This window comes from Sarcophilus harrisii, chromosome 4, assembly GCF_902635505.1.
Source record: "Sarcophilus harrisii chromosome 4, mSarHar1.11, whole genome shotgun sequence".
In the NCBI taxonomy this organism is placed as follows: domain Eukaryota; kingdom Metazoa; phylum Chordata; class Mammalia; order Dasyuromorphia; family Dasyuridae; genus Sarcophilus; species Sarcophilus harrisii.
In genome coordinates this window covers 392,267,790-392,284,013 of record NC_045429.1, presented here as the reverse complement: position 1 = coordinate 392,284,013, position 16,224 = coordinate 392,267,790, and the positions used below count along the sequence as shown (strand labels likewise).

Sequence of the window (16,224 nt, the reverse complement as noted above, 5' to 3'; positions counted from 1 at the left end):
AATTTCACTTGACAAAGTCCCAAGGGAGTTAGAAACTTATAGGGATATTGAAAACCCCGGTGAGTGCTCAAACTGGAACAATGCAGATGCCTGAACGCTCCAAGTTTTCTTGCACTCCACCCAGAAAGGCCATAGAGAACTCTGAAGATTCTGAATCTCAAAAGTTGGGGATGAGGAAGGTGGGGAGAGGAGGTCTGATCCTGGGAGGTAAGGGTCAGTGCAAGAACCAGCAAATCCAGGGCAAGATGTAGTAGAGCTGACCTTTCCTTCTCTTTACTCTCCCCCTCAAGTGTAAGAAAGTTTGGAACTGCCATGCCACAAAGCTTCAATCCAGGAACTAAGGCCAAAAAGATGAGTAAACAAAGGGAGGCAGGAAACCAATATAAAAAGTGTTATAGATCTAGAGATGTCCCAAATTATGGCCAAGGGTAAAGTGATTCCAAAACAAATGCAAGTAAAGACTCACAGAGATAAATGACTTTGCAGAAATAATATATGAATAATTATATGATGATGTAATGAGCGTCACACAAACAACTAAAAAAAAATCCTGTTCTGGTTTCAACTGAAGAATATTTTAAAAACAATAACCTTCCTTTGCTAATTTTTTTTGTAGTTAAACCAAACCTTTTTATGTACAAGACCAGTTTAAATCCTCCCCCCTCCCCTTCAAACACTAGATATGAACATCCAGGAACATTCTAAAATGGAAAGTGCTTTAAGAAAGAGAAGGATTCTGTAGTGCCAGTGATATAACTGATCAGATGAGGCTGTGATGCTGTGAACACTGATGGAAGCCAGTTAGGCAAGTGTGGTTTGCTTCTCTTCAGGCGTTTCATCCAACAGCTGCATGATCAGTTCATGGAGGGGTTGGCAGATCTTTGCATAGCCCCCTCCTGTGAGATGTAGGAAATCAAACATGTCGTGGCAGGAGATGGCACCATCTGAGTGCACAAAGCCCCCATCTGTATCCAAGAGCTGAACATTGGTAAGCTTGGGCAGTGAGACCTTGAGGAGCTGATTTACCTTTGCATTCTTTTGTCTCAAAGGATTAGGCTTTTCACCTCGAGGAAGAAGAAGCAGTACGATGACTTTGGCCTGCGGCTGCCTTGTGGTAATCAACTGTACAAAGGCCTCAATGCCACCTACTATCTCCTCTGCTGTATTTTCATCGTTGTTTGTTCCTACCCAGACAACGATAACCTTAGGTTTAATATTTTCCAGTTCTCCGTTCTTCAGTCTCCATAAAACATGCCTTGTGGTGTCACCACCAATTCCAAAATTCAGTGCATGAAGGGGGGGAAAAAAGCTCTCGCCATATCTTATACTGCTGTAGCAACTGTACCATTGAGTCTCCCACAAATAGGATGTCAGGCTCTTTGTCTTTACAATCCAAGACAAATCTGTTGTGCTGAGACATCCATCGGTCATTTCCTTGAATATCTTCAGCTGCATGTGGAATAGCTGCTGGGTTTGAGTCCCCCTGGCTCACTCAGGCAGTGTCCAAAAAGGCCCCAAGCGGCGGTGAGCACGTCTGTCTCTCGCTCGGTCCGGCGGCCCCTCTCAGGCGCATTCCTCCTCCGGCCCCTGGGAATGTTCCCAAGTAACTCTCTTGAAGCTCTAAGAGCTTCCTCTATATATATGATCTCCCAAAGGTTAATTCCTCTTCTGAGAGAATGGGATTCTGGGTTATCTCCCAGAGTGCTCTCTGGCCCTAAGAACTTCAAGGGAGGTGTGAACACAAGCACTATTGTCTATCAGTTGTACTTAGTACCTTGTTTCAAGTTCTGGCCCAAAATATCTCCTTCTAAGATCAAATCAATCATATTAAGCCATGCTAAATTAGATAATTATTGTCTCTATCAACTCTAATGGCTTAACAATTTGTAAAGAATCCAACAAGAAGAAATGAAACAATACATAAAAAAAAAAAAAAAAAAGCTCTAAACGAAAGAACTGGAAGGAGAAAAGATAATTTAGAAAAGAAATTGATGGATTCCCCCAAAGAATAGATTACTTGAAAGCCATTGTTTTGGAAAAGATACAGTCTAGAATCCAAGGGGAATAGAAATTTCCTACAGATAGGGAAGTGTTCCAGGTGTATGCTTGCAAATGGCATTGTGTTAATTGCTTCAAGTCTCAGAACATTAAGTTCAATCATTTTTTCAGCCTCATCTGACTCTTTGTGATCCCCTTTTGGCAAAGATTCTGGAGTGGTTTGTCATTTCTTTTTCCAACTCATTTTAAAGAAGAGGAAGCTGAGACAAACAGGACTAAATGACTTGCCCAAGGTCATGTAGCTTGGAAATGTCTGAGGCCAGTTTTGAACTCAGAAAGATGAGTCTTTTTGACTCTAGGTCTAGCACTACAACCACTACCAACCACTACACCAACTAACTGCCTGGGAATATTGTAAGATTCAAAAGCCTTCAGAAGATTTTGATTTGATTATCCTGGTGAGAAATACAAGTGGGAAAAGAAATATAATTTCTAGTCTAGATTCTAGACTATAGATGCTGTTGACTAGACAATCTATACATTTGGTACAATAATAAGATTTTAAGTTCCAATTTTTTTCTCTCTTCCTCCTTCCACTCCCCCTCTCCAAGATGTTAAACAATATGTGTGCAATCATGTTAAATACATTTACACATGACTAATGTGTAAAGAAGAATAAGAACAAAAGGGTAAAAAACATGGAGAGGAATAAAACAGAGTGAAAATAGTATGCTTCGATCTGCATTCAGACTCCATAGTTCTTTCTCTGGATATGGATTATATTTTCTATCATGAGTCCGTTAGAATTGCCTTGGATCACTGTATTGCTGATATAAGCTAAGTCTAGTTGATTATCACACAATCTTGCTGTTACTGTGTACAATGTTCTTCTGGTTCTGCTCACTTCACTCCACATCAGTTCATGGACATCTTTCTAGGTTTTTCTGAAATCTGCTTGCTCATCATTTCTTATAGTCCATTAGTACTCATTAGGCCTTATCATTTCTTAACTGGACTGTGGCAATCACTTTCTTATTGGTCTCCATGCATATAACCTTTCTTTTTTCTAAACTATGCTCCATACAATTGTTAAATTGGTATTTCCCCCCCTTCCATTAAAAAAAAAAAAAAAAGATTTTCCTGACCATATCACTCCCCTGACTCAAGAATCTTTAAGTTACCTATTGCTTTTATGATGAAATAAAAGCCTCTCTTTCTGCCTTTAAAAGTTTTTATAATTTAGCTCTAAATTATCTTTGCAGATTGACTCTGCCCATTCTCTTTGACCCAATTAAACTGACCTGATTCTCCCTCAGGACCTACTCCATCCTAGATTGTGTCACTGCATAATTGATTGCCTTTATCTAGAATTTCTTCTTCCTCATTGCTGTAGGCATCCCTAATTTTCTTACAGATCAGCTCAAGTGCCATTACTTGCAGGAAGCCTTTCCCCAATCCTCCCAACAGTTAGTCTTCTTAGTTACTCCCCCAAATATTTTGTATATATTTTGTATATTTATTTTTAATTTTTATTATATTTAATCTTTTATTTTATTTTCTTTGTATATCTTTAATTTATCTGGGTACATGTTTACTCTATTTTCAGATGCCTGGAAGGAATGTAAGTTTTCTGAGAATAAGTCTACTCTATTTTGGTCTTTCTATCCTTAGTTTCTAGTTGAATGGCAGCTTGTTCATTGTTTAGTTAATTCTGTCATGTCTGATTCTTCGTGACCCTCTTTGGGTTTCCCTGGCTAAGATACTGGAATGATCTGTCATTTCTTTCTCCAGATTTGTCATTTTACAGATGAGGAATTAAGACAAACAGGATTAAATGACTTGTCCAGGGTCACATAGCTAGGAAGTATTTGAGGCCAGATTTGAACTTAGGACCCAGCCTTCTATCCACTGATATACTTAGCTAACTCTTTCCAGTGTACACACTTTCTTTATTATTGAAATTGTCACCTTACAGTAATAATGGTAACTGATCCATTCCTTGATGATCAACTGTTATGATGGTTGAAAAAAGTCAAGTGTTCTCATCACTCTTGCTATTTGGGGTAGACTTAGCCTGATGTACTGTTTTCTGAGAGACAAGAAGGTATGGAAGAAGAAACTGTTGAACCTGAAGCTTTTTTTTCAGAAGGAAAAACTGAGGCTTAGGGAGGTAATATGCCTTGCCCTAGGTCACAGTTAATTAATAGCAGAATTTAGACCAGAGCCTATTTCTTGAATCTTAGTCAAAGACACTCTTCTTGATAATCTCTTTTCTGTAGATTTCCACAATTGTACTCTATATGGATATTATGCTCTTACTCTTATGACCATTCTTCAATCTCCTTTGCTGAATTTTTATCCAGGTCATTCTTGATAATGGGGCTCTGGGCTGAGTCTCCTCTCTTTTCTCTCTATACTTGATTTCAAGAAGCTCCCATGGATTAAAAATCATTCTAAGCCTAAATTCATGCCTTTTCTCTTATCCATACTAGGGGTTCTTCAGTGGGGATTACCTGACAGATTGGTAAACTGAGTCAGGTGCTTGGGTGAATGGAGAAGCAAAGTTGACTCCTGTAGAAGGCTCCAAAGGGAACTAAGAATTTCACCTACTTTATGCAATACAACTAAAATGTTTCATTCTTTACTTAATCTGTGTGTGGGTTTGTGTGTCTATGTGTATGTGTGCATGTGCCTGTCCTGTGACAGCTGGGTCCTTTGTAAGCGTCATATTGTCTAATAATCCAATGCAGAGCCAAGTCATAAATAATAGCAGACTTAAAAGTGCCAGCAAACAGGAGAGTGCTTCATGGAATCTCCTTGTACTCAGGCCTTTCATATCACGAATTTGTGGGACAGGGGAGATGGGGTCTGCCTGTTCCAGAATTGTATCAGGTACTTCCCAGTGTTCTAGAAGGACTCAAAAGTGTTTATATTCCATGGGGTCAGCCGGCCAGCTCATGACCAGAAGTATGAGAAGGAAAAGGGATGGCTTTTCGCACGTGCAAAGGAAGCTTGGAGGAAAGGAACAGAGTATAGGTAGTGTCAGCAAGAACTTGGGTAAGGGGAAATATTTTTTGGGAAGGAATCGGGGAAGAAAGGAACTCGAGGGGTAGACTCCTTCCCCCAACTCGTAAATGAAGCAAGAATTTGGAAAGACAATAATAATAATTGATATTAGACCCCTGAGAACTTAATTTGAAAGTCTCCAGATGAACTTAAGCTTTTCTGTCTCCATCTTTTGAATTCAAACTCATTCTTCAACAACTGGTTCAATTTCCACTTTCACTAACTATCCCGGTTCTCAGAGAGCTCTCTTTTCCATGAGCAAGATCTACAATTTTGACTGCCTATACCACTAGTTGAAATATTGTAAATGCCTCTTTTTCTTTTTTGACTATTTTCCTCAAGTAGATTGATATTGTTGAGGGCAGAAGTCACATCTTATAACATAGCACCCTGAATATAACAGATGCCATTTATTTGCTGATCAATTGGTTAAATGTTTTTGTGTTTTCAAATCAGTTTTAAGATTACCAGTCTATTAATTGTCTATTCAGACCTAAGGAAAGCCGTCTTCATTATCCAAACAGTCAAACATCAGAATGGTTTGATTGCAGGACTCTATAAAGTTTTTCTGATTCTAACTCCAATAATCTATCCACTATGCCACTTAGATGTTCACTTAGTAGCCTGGGAAATCTTGGTCCTTAGAAACCTTTAAGAGGAAAAAATAAAGAAAATTATTTATTCTGATTGATTTATTCTCCAAGTTAAAGGCAGTAGTCTGAAACAAGAAATATTTTGCTTTTCTTTCCTGCTTTATAATTTTATGATTTTTCTCTTTGTCAAATAATGAAAACAACTAAAACACAAGGAATTTAGCCCAAACTATAAAATGGCCCCTTCTAAATTCACCAAAAGCTGGAACTATTTCTCTTCAACTACTCATGTTTTATGTATTTTTAAAAGATAAAACATGGAGAGAAACAAGGCTTAGCATCTGTTCACCATATTTCTTTTCTTCTGACGTCCTTAGTATTTTATTTTCTGCAATTTTTCCTTCCATATTACATACATCTGAGAATTAGAAAATTCTTCATCACTGTTGAGCAGCTTTATGGTTTATTTGTGAATAAAGATAGTTCAAAAGAATGAACATAGGTCCTGATGTCTTCTCCCTTCATAGTCTTCCATATATAAGCATTCAAGGGAATGCAAAAAGATAGATGTCAGGAAGCTTAAATTTTAAGGCAATTAATTGATCAATTAACAAATAGTTATTGAATAATTAACTAATAATAGCTAACTGAATAATAATTCTGTAGAAAAATTAATAAAGAATCAGACAATCTTTTTCCGGGAGAAACTTAAAATCTAATTGAAGTGATCACTTATACATACATACATAAACACATCCATACACACATTCATAAATTCCAATTTTTCCTTAGTACTGTCTGGGAGGGCAGAAAAGAACAGAGCATGGAAAAGTTTAGGGCTAAATTTACTATGTTTTACAGGGTTTAAGCTTTTTGGTCTGCTGATATCCATAATCCCCAGCATCCTCAAGAGTTTCCAAGTTAGGTGGTTTGTGGGAGACAATTTGTTTCAGTGGAAAATGGGTTCAAGTGAGGGACATTATAGAAGCTGGCTGTGATGGCAATGGAACCCTGGGGAATGGTAGTTCCAGAGCCGGGTGAGGAAGCAGGTTACTTGGAAGCTATGATCTGTCAGGTGGAGAAAATATGCCCCACTGAATGTTGGCATATGGGATAAAACTCTGGCTGCCTTATGCTGGTGCCTGTCCTGTTTTTTCATGGGGAAATTTTTCTTCATATGAAATAGAAAATAGAAATTCATGCCTTTTCCTTAGTTCTACTCTCTGGGGCCAAACAGGAGTCAAATCCCTCTTTTACATGTTTTCCCTTTATTTTTTATTTATTTATTGCAAGGTAATTGGGATTGTGACTTGCTCAGGCTCACACAGCTTAGTATTAAGTGTCTGAACTTGGATTTGAACTCAGATTTTACTCCTACCTCTCTGACTATTCTTCATTTTTTGTGCTGAATCTTCATCCAAGGCATTTCTGATTATGATGGGTACCTCCCAGGGCTCTGTCTGAGGTCTTCTCTTTTCTCTCTATGATTTCACTTGGTCTTAGCAGATGTCATGGATTCAAATATTTTTGTGCTGATGATTCTCAGATCTACTTATCCAACCCTCACCCTTCTTTTAGCCTGTAAAGTTCTGTTTCTAAATGTCTTTTGGAAATCTTAAACTGGATATTCTGTGGGCATTTTAAACTCAGCATGTACAAAGCCAAATTCAATACCCCCCTCCCAATTTCCCCATTATTCTTAATTTTCTGCTCACTCATGTCCTTTTCACCTCATGGATTATTTTTGTCAAGCATTCTTGGATCCAGCAGCACCTAATCACCTCCCAGTTGGCAAAAAGTTCTATAGCATCCACACTATTGAATATTCCAGAATTTACTTATCTTGAGATGTCATCTTTAGTATTCATCAGAAGCCTCAGCTTAATCTCAGTTTTAAGAGCTTTGAAAATATTCTTGTAGGATCATATTACTATCTTTAAAGTTATCTTTCATTATTTACTTTTGCTATCTTTTAGTCTAAGATATTTGATGAGTTCCCTTTGTATCCACCTTAGTTTCTTTAAATAGTTTTTTCCCCTTCATCATCAGAGTTGTTAAATTTTATTTTCAGAATTTTCATCTTGAAAGCCTCACATTCTTTTTAGGTTGGTTTTCCCTACAGAAATTTAATCCTTGAGATATTATCTAGTTTTTTTGTGAATATTTTGAAAGTGGATCTCCCCAGATTTAGAGATATTATCAGCTTTCCTTTTCCGTGATATGAATTCTAGTATAGAATGACTCCTTACTCTTAAAATTCCTATTATTTTTACTTCAGTAGTCAATCTCTTCTGTTTTTTCTGCACAGTGAAGAACAAAATAATCATTAAGGCTAATGAAGAAAATTGTGAACTATCTTAAGGTGGAGTTACAAAAATTCTCTTCTAACTTAGAGAATATTTAGCAGGAAGCTCACTAATCTCTAAATTCATTGTTAAACAGGACAATTTGTTTGTAAATGAAGAAAGAGACTTATGATAAAGTTTTTCTCCTTTGTGATGTAGTTGTTATATAAATATTCTATTGAAAAGCAATATCCCAAAGTTATTTTATGCAATGAAGTCATTCTACAATATGTTTTAATTTTACCATTAACTTTACTGATATGATGGAGTAGTTATTTGTTGGTTTCAAAGAGAATATTTGGTCAATTAGCCAGAATTTGTTGCACTTATAGCTCTGTCCTAAGATCTGGATTTTAACCATAAAGAAGTAAGAATTGCTTTGTTAAAAAAAAACAAAAAAACTTTACTGGGTCTGATTGGAGAGTTGGTAAGATCTTATTCATCAAGTTGAGAATAATAAGTCTAGAAATGGTGATCCTTGCATGGAAGTGTATATAATATTACTGCTATGTTTTCTGATGGCATGTTACACTTGTCTTATTCTACTACTTTGCTCATGCCATTCCCTCCACTAGGAATGCCCCAGCCCCCATTTTCATCTGTGGCTAAAATGAACCTCTTCTTTGAGGTGTATCTTTACTGCTTTTTAAAGCTTTCTCTGTTCATTCCAGGCAGAAATAGGGATAAAATTGGAGCAACTGGACATCACTGGTAAAAATCCTGATTGTTACATCTGTTAGTCATATGAGGAATAAAAAAATAAGAGGATTCATAAAAATCACACAATCTCAAAGTTGGAAGAGAGTATATCCCAAGATCACTTGTCGAGCTTGACTTTTTGAAGAAAATGACTATGATTTTCATAATTTTCCATATAATATGTATAATCAATATACAATAAATTAGATTTTTCAGTTACCATTTTCCCAGAAGGGAAGTCAGAGTCTTAAATGCAGATTGAATTGATCAATCAGTTCTCTTGTGTATGTTAAATGAAATGAATCAAAGATTGAAGAATCTGTTCCTATATCACAGAACTCTGACCCTGTATTCCCATCAAGTAATGATCCCCAGGATTTGGAACAATCAATCAGTTAAGATTGGAGAACATCCACATATTCTGCAGGTATGGACTTGTTGTAGGAAATTTTCAGGCCCTGAAAATGATCGTACTGTAATCTCCTTTTCCCCTCGCTTCCCATTTGTGATTTTTGTATAAAATCTCTGCCTTTACTGCAACAGGAGGTGTCTCCTGATCAGGAGAAGTTCTAGTTTGCAAACTGTATTCCTTACTCTTAAAGTGCTAATCAAACTGCTCCTTGATTTCTAAAACATTTCTTTAAACTCATAATTTAATACAAATAATATTCTAATGGTGTCTGATTATTTTTGTTGCAGTAATAGTTCAAATGCATTATTACAGAAATGAAGTGATAGGATTTTAAAGAATATATGCTTATTGGTATAAACTTTGCCTTGGGAAAAATGGATAAATGTGTCTTTCAATTTCAGGAGGAAGACATTTTGCTTGAAGATCACTAGTGAAGGGCAGAGAAGACTTGTAGTGAGGGGAAACCAACTACCTCCTGAGGCAGTCCATGTTATATTTGGATACTCTCATTCTTAAGAAATTTTATATCTGGTGTTAAAGCATCTCTCTTGATATGAGGAACTGGTTATAGTTTTGTGGGTGCTACTCAAAAAAATCTCTTTGGTTCATTATTCCATTTAGGGAAATCCTGGAAATGTGCTGATTCTAAATAGGTGCTGGGAGCCAGTGTTTGAAATATCCGTTCAATTCAATTTAATCAAATGAATATTTATTAATATTGTATTAGGTACAAGGCACCAGGAATGGTTGTGTGGATATTAATACCAAAAAATCTAAAATTTCTACTCTCAAGAAACTTCCTTTCTATTGGGGACACAATATTTCACAACACATTCAAGATACAGTATTTATAATTAGAAAATTAGGAAATACTATAGGAGATAGCAGCTGACATGATCATTGAAAAAATATAAATCTTTTAATAAGTTAAAGAAAGAAAGGAATACATTTCAGACATGGAGGTCATCTTTTGCAAAGGCACAGAAGTGGTAAACATAATGGCAACATCTGAGAAGTAACAAGAAGAATTTATCTAGAATGTAAGGAAGTAATATGAGTAGTTGACTAGAACTAGACTATCCAGGGTGAGGCAACATAGATGGATGAATATAAAATTCTACTTGAAAAGAAAAAAAATGTTTATTGATCAAAAACCATAGGAATAAAGGGTGAGTTATCAAAGAATACCCTTAAGAAGAAGTAACTTCCACCATCACAGAATCAACATGAGAAAAAATTCAAGACATGTGAAAAGGCATTGGAAGAATACATCAATATTTAGCTAGTACATACAGGAGAAAACTTGAATATCATATTACTCAATGAAGGTCACAAAATGAAAACATTTAGAAAAGAATCTGACAAAATAAAAATGTATTAGAAATGTTGGATTTCTTTAACTAGTAACTTAAGGTACAAGTTAATGACAATGATATGATATGATAATGATAATAAATGATAATAAGGAGTTGAATCAGTACTAAGAATAGAACATTTTCATATCAATCAAAACCATCTACTATAGGACCTTGAGAAGTAAAGCAATTAAAACAAGATTCTCCATCCCCACTTCCATCTCCTCACTTCCCCTCCCCCCCCAAAAAAAGCAAATGTGGGAAGTTTCTGGTTGTATATATAGTTGCATGAAACATGCAGTTAAGTACATAACTAAAAACTAAGTTGGATCAAATAAAAAGCAGAACGCTTAAGCACCATTAAAATGATGGTAGAAGAGTTATCTGAAGAGATGTGACTGAATTCTAATTTCTTTGAAAAACTGTAAAGTGGCAGGGGTGGATAAAAGCCCTAATTACTGACAAACACTTCATATGTGTCACTAGCTAAATATTTTATTAATTTCCTCTCATAATTAAATCTTTGTGAACCCTCTGACACCAAAAGATGAAAAAACCAATGGCCCATCAAATATAGGCCAATTATGTGTTTAGATACTTTAGAAAAAGTATTCATTCCTTAAATCTTTGAAAAGATTTACTAATGATTACCAAAAAATATATATTGGTTGAGAAACAAAAAGGGTTTGCCAAAAGTTCCAGGGTATATCAAGAGCAAGTGATAAATGGCTAATTATTCAATTAATGGTTAAGAGAAATTGCTCTAACTCACAGTAAAATAGACACTATTTTTGTTGATTGTTGTGAAGCCTTTAACTCAATTCTGCACTCATGGCTCATTCACAGAATGTGAATTTTTATAAACTGACTCAAGCATGGTGATGATATGAGAGTGTTTGACAGTCACATGGAAAAAACTTTTCTACATTTAGAATGTTACCAACACAGCAATGCCAAGAACATATGAAATGTACCATAAAAAATATGGTACTATTTCAGGTAGAGAGTTTAAGGTCATTATGATTCTTCCTAGCTTTAAAACTACTATGATTTTCCCCAAATAGGACAATTTCTTTCAAATTTCAAAAGTCAAAACTTTTCTTTTGATACTTAATACATTTAATACTTAGTACAATTAATGCAATAATATACTTAATATGTCACTTACATTGGCAACATCAAGCTATGATTCCACTCAAAAACAAATCAAATGATTCTTTCATTTCATGGAATCTTTCTCACAGATAAAATATCATTTGGTCCACATTGATCTAAAATTCTTAATGAAAGTCAAAGAAAGGCAGTGATGAAAATTATTCAGTTAAAGGTTACATTGAACCAATGGATGAAGATGAGCTCTACAAATACCTTGATGTCCTTCAGACACACTGAATATAAAAATATTATGGAAAAGGCTGTAGTTAGATATAGTCAGTCACTTACTGGCATCCAAAAATCAAAGATAAATGGGAATAACATGTTTAAAATTATTGCCAACTCTGTAATACCAGTTTCAATGTAGACCTTTGCAAATGTATGAACCACATGGAAAGTATCATGACAAAACCCTCCAGAATGTTAATGAAACCCAAGGTTTATTATTTTAAGATAGTTATAGAAATATCAGCATTTCCTTATTCTGCAAAAGAAAGGTTATTGCTAGGTATTCTCAGAGAACATAATAAAAAGATCTGAAAACTGCTGAAATAATTTTGGAAGAAGCAAATATTATATAAAGTAGTTTTATGTTTATAGGTACACATGCATGTATCTATGCATACATGGGCACCTGTGTATACTCATGCATACACACATAGGAATAATGGGATAGTAGCATTCCTCTTGGCTGGTCTGCTCCTAAATTGATTTATCTTTCCACCATAACCCTTTCCTTCCTTTCAACTCTCTTTTATGTGTTCCCTTCCCTATTATAATATAAATTTCTTAAGGATAGGCATCCTTTTTCTTTCTGCTTGTATTTGTAATTCTGATTTCTGTTCTGGCCAGAAACAGCCTCTTCCCCTCCCGGTTTGATTTTTTTGGGGAAGTTAAAGTAGTCCCTCTTTTGCCTCAATCCTAGCCTTAATCACTGAATGGGTATTCTCTCAGATAAAGTGAGACTGGGAAAGATCTTAGCTTTAAAAGGCCATATTTCCCACTTTATTCCGGGCCATCAACAGTCATCTAGACCTGCGTCTTGCCTCTGGCCTTTGATGACTGGAGAAAAGTGAGGATGATGGCTTTGCCTAGCCCTGCCTCACTTAAATCCAATCCACTTGAAATTTTAGTCATTACCCTTCTGATGTTATTGTTCTTTGAGAATGAAGGATGAATAACAACTTGTATTCCCAGAACTTATTCTCAGTGCCTGGTAAACAGTAAGTAATCACTTAATGTTTGTCTATCTGAATTCCACTGAAAAAAATGCGAAAAGAACATAAGAATTTAATAGCTTACCTTTATGGCACTTGGCCATTATGACCACTATGACCATTATGGCACTTGGAGTTTTTCGAAACACTTTATATACATCTCATTTAATCATTTATGCAGGGTAGTGTTTCACTTGTCCCCTTCCTTTCCTTTTCCTTCCCTTGTTTCATTTATAATATCTAGTAATATCTGGGTATAAATTTGGTCCTTAATAAATTCTTTTGTACGGGTTGACTCAGAGACCAGCTAGATGCAATTTAAATGAAAAGTTCTGCTACAGCTTTGATACTGAATTATCAATAAATTAATTTCAAGCCTCAGTTTCTCTATTTGCAATTGGTTGTAGCAATACCAATCCTCACCTTGAATAAATGATATGAATTAAATTCTTTAAAATGGTGGCCACAGAAATACTGGTGTGTGTGTGTGTGTGTGTGTGTGTGTGTGTGTGTGTGTGAACATAGTATTTGAATCAGAATGAACAGTTGAGACTGGCATCTCCACCCTGAATTGCTGCTGTCCTGCATCAGCTTCGTTATCCGAGGAAAGGAAATGTGGCTCCCCTCAAGGGATGGGGAGGGCCAAGTTCACGGCTTAGGTCCCGAGTTTTGAGATTGATTGTCACACCTCTCGGTCCCAGGGACAGTCTGCAGAAAATTTACTGACGTTTGGTGGTGGGAGGCTTAATTGATGTTTATAAACTGCTTAAAGATCTAGATAGTAAGGGCGCTGAGGAAGTGAAGAGAATTCCAATTTGGCAGCAAATAAATGTGGGCTGGGCACATGGAAAAGTGCCAAATGAGTTAGTTTAGAATTCAATCTGGAGCTACTCTGAGTATGTTTCAAATAACAGCTGGAGAAGAACGCCACCCCGCTTTTTTAACTGCAGAAAGGGCTGCGGCGGAGACTACCATCTCTTCTCCCCTCTCCACCTCCCCCATCTCCGCCTCCCCCTCCCCCTACTCCCGCCAGCTTTTTCCACCCCCTTTCCAAGATCAGAGCAAGTTTTTCAGGCTGAAAAGGTAATTCGAAGCAGATCGCGAAGCTGGAACAACACCCACTCTGCTGCTGGAGAATGGCGCGAACGGGGGTGGGTGGGGAGGCGAGCCTGACTGTCCAGCTGTGGCCTGGGCAGCCCTCGAACTGTGGACATAAAAGGGAAGCTCATTTTTCCGTCCGCTGGAAGGACGCAGACGAAATGGGTCGGGGTGGGGTAACGGGAGGGATGGGGGGGGGGCAGGAGAGGGAAAAGGATCAGCCTTAGGTTTGCTTTGGATGCTGATGAATCAGCTGCCCCCGGAGAGCGCCTCCTTCTCGGGGATAGAAGGTTGCTGACTCTTCCCCCTCCCTTTCCAAAACAGTGAACTTTAGCTCAGTCAGCAGGGTCTGGAAGGAGTGAGCAATGCTTTTCAAGAGGACACTGACTTAGCTAAAATTAGTGCAATGTAATCAGTCCGATTTTGTGCTGTCCAATGATATCAGTCTTGTGGGTGAAGAGAGGGGATGATTCCCCTCCCCCTTCCCGTGCCCCAACTTGCAGAGCGTGTCCCTGTCTATCAGCGTCAGCAAAAAGTGCTGCCAGTCAATTCGCGGTTATTCCTGCGAAGTGAGAGGGGGTCGGGTGTGGGTGGTCTTCAATCGTTTCTATTTGGGGGAAGGGAGTTGTTTGTGATTCTTTTTGGAGATGGTAAACTCCTTGAGGGCAGGAGTTGCATCTCCAGCTCCAGGCAAGAAGGTGCTTAAGTAAACGGTCGTTGAGCAATGAGCGAGCCAAATTCAGAGTACCAATGTTGGGATACTGCTCCCCATCTCCTGACAGAGTGATGGGGGCTCACAACGCAGAAACACACACGCACACACACTTTTGAGCATGGGCAATATGAGTATTTGTTTTGCTTGGCTATATTTCTTTATTACAAGGATTTTGTTTTTCCTTTTTCTTGTTCAATGTGAGAAGGGATAAGGGAAGGGAAAAAATAGTAACTGCTTGACAACTAACAAAAACAACAACATTGATGTGTATTTAATGTGTTGGGGATCTACGATATTTTAGAAAAAATTGAGCAGCTAAGCAGGGCCAACCCAGTTGAAGAAAAGCTGGAAATCTAGGTGGTGCAGAGGATAGGGGAGTATTCTCGGGACCTGGGAGTTACTTACTAGCTGTGGGATTCTAGGTAAATGACTTAATTCCTATTTGTCTCAATTTCCTCATTTATAAAATGGGGATAATAATGGGCATCTGTTCCCTGGAGTTTTTGTGAAGATAAAATGAAATAAGAAATTTGTAAAGTATTTGCAAAGTACTATATGAGTGCTAGCTATTGTTATTAATTTTTCCTATAATATGATATGATATTCTTGCCAGCTTTTCTGTTGATTACAGAAAGCCCTACCCAAATGTAACTCGAGTGGCTCAAACCTTTTTGGATTTAAGAAAATTAATGAAATGGTTGGCAGCATGTGATAGTGGAAAGTAACTTCTCATTGGAAGATGGGAAGAAGAGGTTTAAATCTTAGCTGTTCCATGCAATTATCTTGTAAGCTTCAATCTCAAACTCTCTGAACCTGAATTTCATCTGTGGTAAAGTGATTCTTGAAATACTATGTATTTCAGGATTATTATGAGAAATGTCTTTTGTAAACAACAAAATGATACAATAATAAGATTATTATGAAGAATAGGGCAGCTAGGTGACACGGTGGATAGAATATTGGGTTTGTAATCTGGCAGATTTTACTTCAAGGGGCAGCTAGATGACACAGACACAAGGACCTCATACACTTAACATTTATTAGCTGTGTGGCTTTGGGCAAGTTACTTAACTTCAGTTTGCCTCAGTTTCCTCATCTGTAAAATGGGAATATAATAATAGTACCTACCTTCCAAGGTTATTGTGAGACAAAATGAGTATGTATGTATCATATAAATATATGGCACATACTCATTCTATATATACACATGCTCATTTTATATATACATATATACTTATTTATAGACACATATATACATATATATACACACATATACAGATTAGAATAGTACTTGGCACATGGTAGGTGCTATTTATATTTTAGCTATTATTCTTATTTATGAATCATCATGAGAGTATTTAAGGATGGAACAAGTAGAGGATACCTGAAAAAGATGATCAAGATTACTATATGATACAGTATTTTCTTTTTTGTTTTAATAATAGCTTTTTATTTTTCAAAATACTCAAAAAGATAGTTTTCAACATTCACCCTTGCAAAATCTTGTGTTCCAAATTTTTCTCCTTCCCCTAGACAGAAAATAATCCAATATAGGTTAAACATGCAATTCT

The 16,224-nt window shown here is 36.8% G+C and overlaps 1 pseudogene; it reads right to left on the bottom strand.

Moving 5' to 3' along the window:
- Window positions 1–801: 801 nt before the first annotated feature.
- Window positions 802–12,962, bottom strand: LOC100918288 (annotated as a pseudogene).
- Window positions 12,963–16,224: the final 3,262 nt, after the last annotated feature.